Source organism: Eupeodes corollae, chromosome 1 (genome assembly GCF_945859685.1).
Source record: "Eupeodes corollae chromosome 1, idEupCoro1.1, whole genome shotgun sequence".
Classification (NCBI taxonomy): domain Eukaryota; kingdom Metazoa; phylum Arthropoda; class Insecta; order Diptera; family Syrphidae; genus Eupeodes; species Eupeodes corollae.
In genome coordinates this window covers 178159491-178172036 of record NC_079147.1, presented here as the reverse complement: position 1 = coordinate 178172036, position 12546 = coordinate 178159491, and the positions used below count along the sequence as shown (strand labels likewise).

At 30.9% G+C, this 12546-nt stretch overlaps 1 protein-coding gene across 2 annotated transcripts in view; it reads left to right on the top strand.

Moving 5' to 3' along the window:
- LOC129954197 (uncharacterized) overlaps positions 1-12546 on the top strand; it is a 339004-nt gene that overhangs the window by 273645 nt on the left and 52813 nt on the right. The window lies entirely within an intron of this gene.

Here is a 12546-nt window from a genome sequence, read left to right as displayed (position 1 = left end):
ATTGTTTTCCCCAAAACTTTTGTTGCTCAATCTGGTGTTCCTCAGGGAAGCCATCTTGGCCCTTTTCTGTTCATCTTGTCTATTAACGATGTATCGTCATGTCTATACGCTCGAGTGAACTTCTTATTTTTGCTGACGATATGAAGATTTTCAAAATAATAAAGTCCAACCGTGATCGTATTCTTTTACAAGCCGACATTGATAGTTTCACATTTTGGTGTGAGAAAAATAGCCTTTTACTCAACCCTTTAAAATGCCAGACTATAACTTTCACTAAAAAAACTAATCAATAACGTATTTGACTAGTGTATATCACAGCAAAAACTCTGTCGTGTCTCCACAATTAAAGATTTAGGTGTACATTTCTGTTCCAACTTAGAATTTACCCATCACATTCATTTTATTGTTAATAAGGCAAGTTCTAGGCTTGGTTTTATAAAACGCTGGGCAAAGGAGTTCAATAATCAATATGTTACTCTTTCTTTGTACAATTGCCATGTTCGTCCTCATCTTGAATATGCTTCGCAGGTATGGACTCCCTTTTATGAAATTCATAGAAAGCGTGTTGAATCAATTCAACATAATTTTATTCGCTTTGCCCTAAATTGTCTTACTTGGGATGATCCTTATGATCTGCCTTTCTATGAACATCGTATTCAGCTTCTTCAATTGCAATCTCTCCATCAAAGGCGTGTTAACAATGATTTAAAATTTCTTCATCAACTCATTAACGATGAAATTGATGCACCTTATTCGCTGTCTTGTTAACTTCCCATAGGAAGTTATTGTAATGGGTCCGATTTGTCAAATTGAAAATGTTGACATTTCTCGACGTTTCAAGGTCCCTAGAGTCGAAATAAAAGATTTTTACAAAGATGTCTTTGCGTGCGTGTGTAAGTACATTCGTACGTCCGTACGTTCGCTACGTTTTTTTCGTCCTCCATAGCTCAAGAACCAGAAGAGATATCAACTTCAAATAAATTTTGTTATACAGATAATAAAGCAGAAATATGCAGAAAGGGCTCTCAAGAAAATTGCGTGGGTCGTTTTTTTACTATAGCAGTTTGAAAAAAAGGTGAAAATTTTGGTTAACCCTAAATATCTTACGAACCAAAAACGCTAGAAATTTGAGTTAAATTTTATATAATATATTGTAACGTAATACCAAACAAGTATATTTTTTGAAAAAAATAAATATAACGGTTTTTTTATAAATCAATAATACAGAAAAAAAAAATTTGTCACCTCCAAAATTTTACGACTGAAATATGATTTCATAAGCTTCAAGCTTATTTTATCTTATGAGAAATATTGTTTTCAACATTTTAAAAATGTTGAGAAAAATCGATTTGACAGTTTAAAACAAAAAAAAAAAAAAAAAAAAAGAATGTATAAAAGTTGGAAAAAATTGATTTTCGATTCAAATATCTTTTCAAAACTTTGAGATATTGGCTTAGATTTACTTTTATCTTTCAAAAAATCATTTAGTTAATCGGATTGATAGTTTTTTCTGCAAAAAATTAAAAACCGAAAAAAATAACAAAAGTTGGTAAAAAATGATTTTCGACTCAAATATCTTTTAAAAACTTTTAGATAATAGCTTCTTGCTATTTTTTTTCTTATAAAAATATTGTTTTCAACATTAGGACAAATTTTGAAAGAGAAAACGAATTGACAGTTTTCTTACAAAAAATAAAAACCTAAAAAAAACATGTATAAAAGTTGGTAAAAATTAATTTTCGACTCAAATATTTTTTCAAAAATATTGAATATTGGCTTCAAACTAATTTAATCTTATAAGAAATATTGTTTTCAACATTTGGTAAAATTTAAAAAAAATTGGAATTGATAGGTTTCTTACAAAAAATAAAAACCTAAAAAAAAGTTAATAAAAGTTGGTAAAAATTGGTTTTCGACTCAAATATCTTTTCAAAAATTTGAAATATTGGCTTCAATTTAATTTTATCTTATAAGAAATATTGTTCTCAACATTCGATTAAATTTTGATAAAAATCGAATCGACAGTTTTTTTTTTAAATAAAACTCTAAAAAAAAAACAGTTCTAAAACTTGGTAAAAATTTACTTTCTTTCGACTCAAATTGCTTTTTAAAAATTAAAAATATTGGCTTCAAACTTATTTTATTTCACAGAAAATATTATTTTGGATATTTAGTAATTTTTATTTAAGTATCCAATAGTCCGTTTGTTCATAAAAAATATAATTTACAAAAAATAGTACGCAAATTTGGTAAAAAATGAACTTTTAAGCAAGACAAATCGACAGATGGGATGGGAAGTTATCAGTGTGGGTCGCATCCCAGCCTCTTTTGTACATTTGAATTACCGCGGGGTAACTCATCACCTACGTTCATTTGATTTTAGAAATATTGATTCCATGGGAAGAATGAAGCTTTAAGTCAAATGAGCATTTTATATAACTTAAACTGTTCATCGATAGATTTAAATTTAAATAAGGTGGGATTAAAATCATTGTTTAGATCCAGTGTTCACTATTATTATCTTACTTACAACTAACACTTATGATGAGTCTCTGATCGCAGTTTTAAGCTTTCTATAAGCTAACTCCTTTTTGAAAATTCCGAAGTGTAAAAAAAATAGAGTTCTGATGAACCGTTTTAAATTCTTGCCCCGTTCACTGAAATACCTACCCAGTAAGGAGACATATTGTGATGTTCTGTTGTAAAGTTCAATATGAAGAAAATGAAATCTTTAAGTAGGAAACACTTTAGTAATACTGACACAGAAAACGAATTAGAAGCTGAAATCAAAAATGATTCATTACAAAAATTAAATAAATTATTTAATTAAAAACAAATAAACAAAGAAATAGAACATATATATAATTTATTTATCATAAGCATTGAAATTTATATTTTTCAAATTTTAATGTTTCTATTATTCTATTCTATTTCGAATATGTGTTTTTTCGTCATTTTTATCCAACAAAATATTATGAAAGTTTCCACTAATTTTTACAGTGTTTTATATTCGTACTCGACATCTTTAAAACACGATTTGTTTCTTTGAAGCCTCCACAATTCCACTAACTTCTTTCGCAACCTGTTACGATGCTTTATTTTGGTAAAACATAAAATCATTAAGGCTTTCATTGACGGGCACTTGATTCTTCGTTTTTCAGTTATTCACAATATTATCGGTGCGTTTGTGTCATGAAAAAGTTTGCTTGACAAAGGTTCATCATTACGTATTTGGAATCTATTCAACAATGACGTAAATTCTGCGTATCTTGGCTTAGTATCATCCGTAGTTGATATTTATTATTTGTTGAAGGGACCTCCACCTGTCGTCGGTCGTCGGTTTGTCTTGAGCTTTGTTATGCGAACATTTTTTCAAATTGAAGCTTTCCCGTCTGTCAACACCTTTGGAACAAAAACCATTTTTCAGATTTTTGTAATAATTATTTCTGTTCTTTTATCTATCTTGATGTCAACCCGATTACTTCTTTCGAATTCAAATCACTTGAAAATCGTTTAAGTAGAAATGAAGAACAAGGAAAATTATCGAAATTCCGAGTGAATTTCAGAACACTTATTTTTTTTTAATTTCACTTCGAGTGAAATTGAACTTTTCTTTTGGGTTCTGAACTTAGAAGCAATTAAAAAGCACTGCTAAATTTTTAGTTTTAAGTTTGCGGCAAATTTGATGTCCAACTTGTTAAAACCGTAAGGAAAGATGGAAATAGGAGTGTTTTTTCATAATACATTTTAAAATATAACCATTTGCAAGTGCATTTATTATAAAAGAGTAGAATATTTACATAAATATTTTATTTTTGTTTGGGATGTAAATGGTAAAATGCAGCATTCACCGTGTCGTTAGCAGGACCCACTAAACCAAACGCGACAACTACGCTCCCAATTCACGATAAAACGGATTTTACTCTTTTTTTTTGTTTTTATTTGTTCCAGTATTTTTTTTATTATTGAAACAAGTTAAGATTTTATAGTTTAAAATAAACTTCAAGTGGTGACAATCCGAGATAAACCAGAAGATATTATTGAGAAAACTTTGGAATTGTGAACAAGTACACATGAATTTAAAGTACCGGTTGGCACAAAAAAGGCTTATACATTTCAATCTTATGGGATACTGGACCAGCGTTACTACTTCTCAAAAAAAAGTGGAAGTGAAAAAAACCAAAGTAGAAAGAGAATAAGAGAAGTAGATTTTAAAAATATTATTCTACATATTTTTGATTACATTATTTCCATTGAAAACAAAAAGCTAGAATTATTTAATCCTTCATATCATATAATTCAATATATTAATGTAACGTTTCTTCAATAATTTATTGGTTGTTGGAATCGAAAATGCAAAGATTAGGCTCGTGTTGGTCAAATGAACTGACTTTAAAATCTTTTGATTGTAATCATAATACAGTTTCAGTACATCAACAAAACTTTTGTCTTTTTTTTGGAAAACTTGAAAATTATCTTTTCATATTGAAAACACAAAAATCAAATCCAAGATAACACAAGAGAACAACTGAACATTTTTGGTATGGAGTTTTGAACTTATTATTATTTTTCAAAGGTATCAAATTTCGTTAAAAAAAATCATTTTTTTTAAATTAAAAATGAATGAATGAATAGTATTGAGCCAGTAAGATTTTTTGCAAAAAAAATTAGTTCAGTTCTTGAGAAAACTTAAAAACAAAATAACAGTTTTATGGGGGTACCTTTTTAGAGCAATACAATTTTGTTATTGAAAGAAGCCAAACTAAAATCAAAAACTTTAGCAAAAATTAAAAAAAAAATCTATCGTTTTGTTTTTGAGAAAATTCGAATTATCGATTTTCGGCCGCATAAATTTTTATTGGGACTGCTGTTATTACATTGACATACAGACAAACTGACAAAATCAGGAGACCCACTTCTCTACCATCTTTATGTCATGTTTGATTAAAATCTCGAGTTTGAATTTGTTTAAGACTGCAAAACTAGCCGACCCATATGTTGCAAGCAAAAAAAAAATAAGAGGCTGGGATGCGACCCACACTGATATTTTCCCATCCCATCTGTCGATTTGTCTTGCTTAAAAGTTTTTCTATATGTACTCGTATCAATTTTTACCAAATTTTTTGTGAAATAAAATAAGTTTGAAGCCAATATTTTTAATTTTTGAAAAGATATTTGAATCGAAAATCAATTTTTACCAACTTTTGTTAAATTTTGTTTAGGTTTTTAATTTTTTGTACCAAAACTGTCAATTCGATTTTTTTCTGCTCTATTTTTTCAAAATTTTACTGAATGTTGACAACAATATTTTTTGAAAGATAAAAGTAAATTAAAGCCAATATCTCACAGTTTTGAAATGATATTTGAGTCGAAAATCAATTTTTAACAACTTTTATTAATTTAGGTTTTTTTATTTTTTGTACCAAAACTGTCAATTCGATTTTTTTCGAAATTTTATCAAATGTTGAAAACAATACTTTTTACAAGATAAAATATGTTTGAAGCCTAAATTTCAAGTTTTTAAAAAGATATTTGAATCGATATTCAATTTTTACCAACTTTGAGTAATTTTTTTTTAGATTTTATTTTTTTATAAAAAAAACTGTCAATTCGATTTTTCTCAACATTTTATCAGATGTCAAAAGCATTATTCCCCGTTGCACAAAATGGTTTTGGAGATGAAACCATATTTCAGTCGTAAAATTTTGGAGGTGACAAATTTTTTTTTCAGTTTTTTTCAATTTATAAAAAAACCCGTTAAATGCATTTTTTTTCAAAAAATACACTTCGTTGATATCACTTTACAATATATTATATACAATTTTATTTAAGTCTATAGCGTTTTTGGTTCTTAAGATATTTAGGGTTTACCACAATTTTCACCTTTTTTTCAAACTTCTATGGTAAAAAAGAGCCCTTTCTGCATCTTTCTGCATTATTATCTGTTTAACAAAATTTATTTAAAATCGATATCTCTTCTGCTTCTTGAGCTATGGACGACGAAAAAAACGTCGCGAACGTACGGACGTACGAACATACGTAGACACGCACGCACAGACATCTTTCTAAAAATCTTTTATTTCGACTTTAGGGACCTTGAAACGTCGAGAAATGTCAAAATTTTCAATTTGACAAATCGGACTGATTACAATAACTTCCTAAGGGAAGTTAATAAAAGGGTTAAACTTGAATACATAGATAAAACGGAACTTCGCCGAAAATACATACACTCTAGCGATTTTAACTCTCTAGAAAATTTTGAGATTACGTACAAGGGTGATAGGAAAAAAGGAGTAGATTCTCTAATTATATTAAAATTGAAGTAGGTAGAAACAAAAAACTTAAAAATGACGTAATTTCAATATTTTGATGATGGTGCGAAGTATTAAATAGATTTTAGATTTATTTGAAAAAAAAAGAAGTAGATCTACTTTGGTTGAAGTAAAGTGGTAACGCTGTACTGGACTGGAATGAGTCTCTCTTTTGTGCCATAATGATGACCATAATTTTAATGTCGTGATGTGGTGTGGGTACAACCCAACAATTATCCAAGTCCAGAAAAACATTATCATTCATCATCATTCACCATCAATAAGATCGCTGATAGTGTTTATCTAGTAATATTTTAAAATGAGGAAAAGTATATTTAGTAATGAACTTATTTATAAAACTAATATTTTACTTGTACTTTCCTGTGGATAGAGTACTTTCTTAATAGGGCTGGTAGTATTTATAGGGGATGTTAAGTTTAAGACATATTTTTGTTATACCGTCCTTAAGCTGTCCACTGCCTCTCGGATGGACCGTTAAGCTTCAAATATTGTAGGTATTTGGAGCATTTTATATAATGATATCATTTTTCTGCATGTTCTCGTTCATTAATGAATATATTATTGACCATTTCAAGAAATGCGAGTCAAGAACTGAGCCTGGCCACTGAGAGTCCACACTTGTAGGCCATCCGTTGATGTATTTATGAGGACATTTTAAAAGTTTCCAAATAGCTATGTGGATACGATCTATAAATCCAAAATCTTCAGGAAACATGTATTTTTTTAAAGTCTTAAACATAGAAAAACTTAACATTCATTTTTAAAATATACGACCTGCAATTTATTTAATTTAGTTCGTTTTTATAATTTTTAAACATTTTAAGTTAAAAAAATCGGTAGGGTTTCAATAATTGGCTTTATCAATAACTAGAAAATTGTGCTAACCATATTCGAAAAGACATTGTTTGATTTTTGAAAAATAATATATTTAATGCTTTTACCTTAAAAAAAAACTAAATAAAATATCCTTTCTCAATTCCTATAACTTACGTAACCCCATTACGTTGTGAGAAGCCTTAAGAGGCCAATGATTGAGTAGTTTGCCCTTATATTAAAAAAAAAAAAACAATAACCTGAATCGATAACTCCACAAAAGTTAATATTGTTGTAAGGAACAACATAAGTTGTACCCCTGCATTGAATTCAAATAGCTTAGCAAAAGTATTTATTGTAATTAAAAAGTTCTTCTAAAGTCAGCCATTCCAATTTGGCATTAGAACTGTGGGTTGTCCTCATACCAGTACTGATATTTGTGAGTTAGCGGCACCAAATTTAATTTGTATATTAAATAAATGAATATTGGGATCGATAGCCCGATGAAATCTCATCACACACTTTGTTTTATTTAATTTTAAAGATAAGAACGTTCAATGAAAGACACAGTTTAATTGCAAGAAGTTAAATTTTAGTATATTTTGACTGGCTCGAATTATTTCTTACCGCTATTCATGTCTGAAATCAAAACTTATTCAAACACCAACTCGACACCCGCTATATAACTACACTCGAAAAATGTTAAGTTTCCATCTTATGCGCTTACGAGTATATCCGGAACAAGAACTCTTTAAGTATAATCAAAGTTGATACAATTAATGACTTTCCTACCACATGCTCTTAAAATCTTAAATAAAAGATAGCTTAACCACTCCTTCAGAGTCTTAAAAACCAAAGAAGCAATTTAACCGAAAGAGACTCATCAAAATTTCTTCAAGAAACTTCTCTACTGTTAAGGTAGGTATCTCGTACTCACACCTACCATAAAACTTTGATTTCATCCTCTCGACTTGCGAATACCTCAACTCAACCTTCTTTCAACCATCAACTATACAATCATATAAAGCTTGCCAAAAAATTAAATCACATTTAACTTTTCACATTTCAATGTTATCTCGACTACAATTGCGAACCTGATTTTAACCCATCTATAAAAAAGGAAACGTAGGTAGGTACCTAATCATTTTCAGAATGTTAATCTCTTCAGTTTTATTGCATTTAAACTGCCTTCCTGCCTGCCTGCTTGCTCAACGTTTTCAAACACGTCAAAATAACAAAAACAAAGACAAAAGACAGAAAAAAAAACAATAATTACGTTACATTCGTTTTCATGTCTTTCTTTGCATCACGGAATGAAACGTCTTCGACGTGACTTAATTTTAACAGGAAAACTCTTTAAATATCTTATCACCTCTATGACACGCAAACGAAAGTTTTACATATTAGCTAGGTAGGTACCTACACCTGGGGAAGGTTTAGGTATGTCTTGTATCTACTTTCCTGCCAACGAACGTTCAAGGTAGTATACAAAGAGCCAAACTCTGAAACTTCTCGTTTTTGTTACAAACCACCTCGTTTTGGGTTTAATTACATGCTTTACCTGTCTTTAAGATTATGAGGTCTGAGAACCGTAGCAATATCCTTACCCAAACCCATCCCAGCCCAGCCATAGCCCCAGCTCAGAACCCTCAAACTTTTACAACCGACATCGACATCGAAACCGCCTTCTCGCTCGCCCATCTCCTCCACATCCACATGTAGGAGAGGAAGATACAATCGAATATCGTACACATCCGGTGTTGTGCACTTATGTTTTACAATCCAATGCAAAAACTATCTTAACTTAACCCCGAAATGTCTTTATTCTTACGCTGAAGTCGCAGTGGTGTTTGGTGTACAAGTACAACCATCAGACCTCCTTATTGTATCGCAAGAGATAGCTGCAGAGGTACAGACGCCTCCTTCCACCTCACTTTCTACATCGCACACTAAACTTATATCCTTTAGGTTGGAAAAAGTTCGCCGTTGTCGTCATCGTCGTCGTCAGTTCGAAGGATATGAATCCTTTGGTTGAGTCGCAGTCGCAGGATGTATATACATGTATCTCTGCGATCATGGTTCGCTATAACAACAGTTACAACACTGCCACTCCCACTCTTTTCGCCTTGGGTCCCCTTCAGCGAAGGATGTTTTCGCTGAAAACACTACCGGCTCAATTTGCATAACTGAATTAAATTTCTCTCTCGAATTTTCGTTGGTGTAAGGATAATAAAGAAATATACAAGCGGTAAAGGAAATACCACATACCTTCGCATCCCAAACATATTCACCCCTTTCCCCCAACCTTCGTTCCTCTTATTCTACCGAGGATAAAGCATAAGATGGTGAGCGATAGGGTAACTGATGAGGAAGGCAAGAGGACGGGAAAGTTTCTTTGAATGTACATGTTTTATATCTATGTGGGGGTATATCCTGCTGTGCAGGTGGTGTAAACCACACGGGCACGGGAACGTTTGTCGGGCACCCTCCACAACGCCATCGCTACTGTTTTTACCTGCTGCAAGGATATGAGTTTATTTCCCGGCGGGAGTTTTTCTTTCATTTTCCTGTGGTGTTACCAGTTTTTTTTTCCGCCGTTCGTCCTTTTTTGCTTTCCTTTTTCTTACCTTTTTTCTGCTTTCGACAACGCACGAATATAATATACAGGCTATCGTTTTTATTGGACTCTTAAGTTTAACGTTTAGAATTTTTTGCTTCTACTTTGCATTGCTGGCCTCGCATAAAGGGATGACTTAACTATTCTCGAAAATGCAGCCAAAGTCGTTTGTGTATAGGAAGGTTGAAGCTCACGCCAACCAACTATACTATTGAGTTAAAATTATAGCCGTCTTTTAGCTTTATCCTCTTTTGAGGCTAAAAATAATGCTCGTAGAACCCTAAATGGCTATGGAATGTACAACAAAAGTGTAGTTTTGAATTTTTAATATAAGAATCAGTTGCTGTTATGAGGCGGTCTTTGTAAAGCAGCCTGCTTGCCGTGCCGCGTCCGCCAACTATAGGTACATAGCTAGGAATAAAGGCTCTGATGGCACGTGGCATGATTTTAGATATACAAAAGCAGAAGAAGCAAAGGAAGTGTTTTGTCTTGGTTCTTTGATCGAAGATTTATAAACTCGCTTTGTGGTAACACAAACACAATTTAGACGTAGGAAGAAGGGACAGGATTTTCTATATACCTTTCTTCTTATACCTTCACCATATCTTATCCTAGCCTAGCACTCTTTCGTATCATGATGCTGTTGCTTAAAACTGTTGGCTGACTGCGGGCTTGCTTCGGACGGATAATAATTATATTTTAAATATTTTATAGGGGATACAGCAATAGGAACAAAGTGTTTCGTGGTTGGTTTAGTGAGTTTCTTAAATCATGAAATAGATACTAGTAGATAGATATTTTTGGTTCTAGGTATGGAATATTCATGACAGAATAATTGCGTTAGGAGAGAAGTTTTAAAGGAAGGGGCAGATTTTTCCGGGTTCAACTTAAATCATCGAAGAAAGTAGATTTTGTTAATAAAGGGTATTACTTTAAGACGTATAGGCCTTTATAGACCTTTTTTTTGGCATTTCATCATGCCCAAACAACGCTTCTATAAATTCTTCAAATAAAATTGATTTTGATCAGAATTTTCATAAGCGAATTTATTTAAGTAATGAAGCTCCTTTCTGTTAAATGGATACGCCAATTAACAGAACCGCCGTTTTTGGAGTGATGTTTCAATTTTATGTTGAAACACCATGTATTGAGGGAACCGTTCGGTAACCTTAAAGTTTTACAATACCAAAGGCGCATTCAGGCAGGAGGTCGTGGGGTTGCATTCACAAAACATAAGATTTGGAGAAACGTTCTTGATGCTTTAAATTATTTTAATAACATATTTTCTGGAAAAAAGAACAAATGTTTAGATTCTTAAGAAGAAACTTTTCAATTTTATATTGTATTCTGAAAAAACAGCATTTTTTTATTTTCTTACTACAAACTGAAGTTCCTGGAACTCGATTTCAATTACGGCTTCTTCTCACTCTTTATGTGAGGTTAGATTATCTTATAGTGTTTTATCTATAAAAATTCAGTAGCTATTAAATAGAAAAGCTTTTCAGAATTTAATAAATTGAAGAAATGTAGTTTTTTAAGTAAATTTGTCTTGGATGCTCTAAAATTGATATATAAACATGCATTTCAAGAATATAAATGTTCTAAAAGTATCGAAAGTCACACTATCGACACTAAAGGCTAATTGAAAAACATTGAATTGCAGTAAGAAGAGATCGTTCAATGTGTAATTTGTTAGTGAAACAATACAGTTTTTTCCAAAATTCCCTGGAAATTTTTCATATTAAATTCTGTATAATCTTCTAATTCAAATTGAAATTGAAATTGAATTCATTTTCTGGCTTTCTGCATCTACATATTTTTATTGTACTTTGCATTTATAGAAATGTTGGGATATGTGAAGTCAATGGAAATTAGAGCTCTAGATTTGCCTACATCCGAGCTAACCGTGAGGTCAAATGCCAGAAATCATATTTAAATTATCGTGACAGAAGCTTAGTTTTATTGAATTTTAAAGTTCTAAACCTATTTAAAAATAACCTCTTATAAACAGAACAATTTTATAATCATGTCAAAATAAGCAAACTAAATTAAACGGGTATTCCATTTCTCAGTTTAAAAATTATCGTGTTAGAATTCGACACCTGTCAAACTTATTTGTTAAACCATTTTTTAAAACCTGCTACAGAAATTTCATAGCCACATATCGTGCTTTTAGAGGAGATTATGGTTTACACGGCAAAATTTTGAAGAAATTTGATGAAACCGGATGGGTTACAGATATTGTAAGGCCTGCGCCTTATCGTTCCTCTTCGTTCTCATGAATTAGTACTGTATCTAAGCGCACATTATGGCATATTTTGCGCTGCTTACTCGGTTCGAATTGTCGAATTGAAAATTTTAAAATGTGTTTAAAGGTTCCTACAATATAAATCAAACAATTTTAGAGAGATGTCTGTGTGTGCGGACATTTAAATCTGTACTTTCGTACGTTCAGAATACCTAACAAAGTTTTTCGTTAAGAAAAAAAACGCTAAATATTGACATTTTAAATTATAAAAATTGTTTTAAACATTTACAGTGAGTTCCATTAATATTAGGTTTTTTCCATAAAACACTTTACTTTTCACTTTGAACTTTAAAATAGTTAAAAACCAATTTTTTTTAAAATATTTTGTATTTAATAATTTTAATATAATATACACATTTTTTAATTAAAATAGCAATTTAACAAAATAAAATAAATAAAGAATATGATAACTCAAACAATAACACTTCATTAATATTCGTTTTTTTTTACATACTTATATTAATTTTTTAATTAAT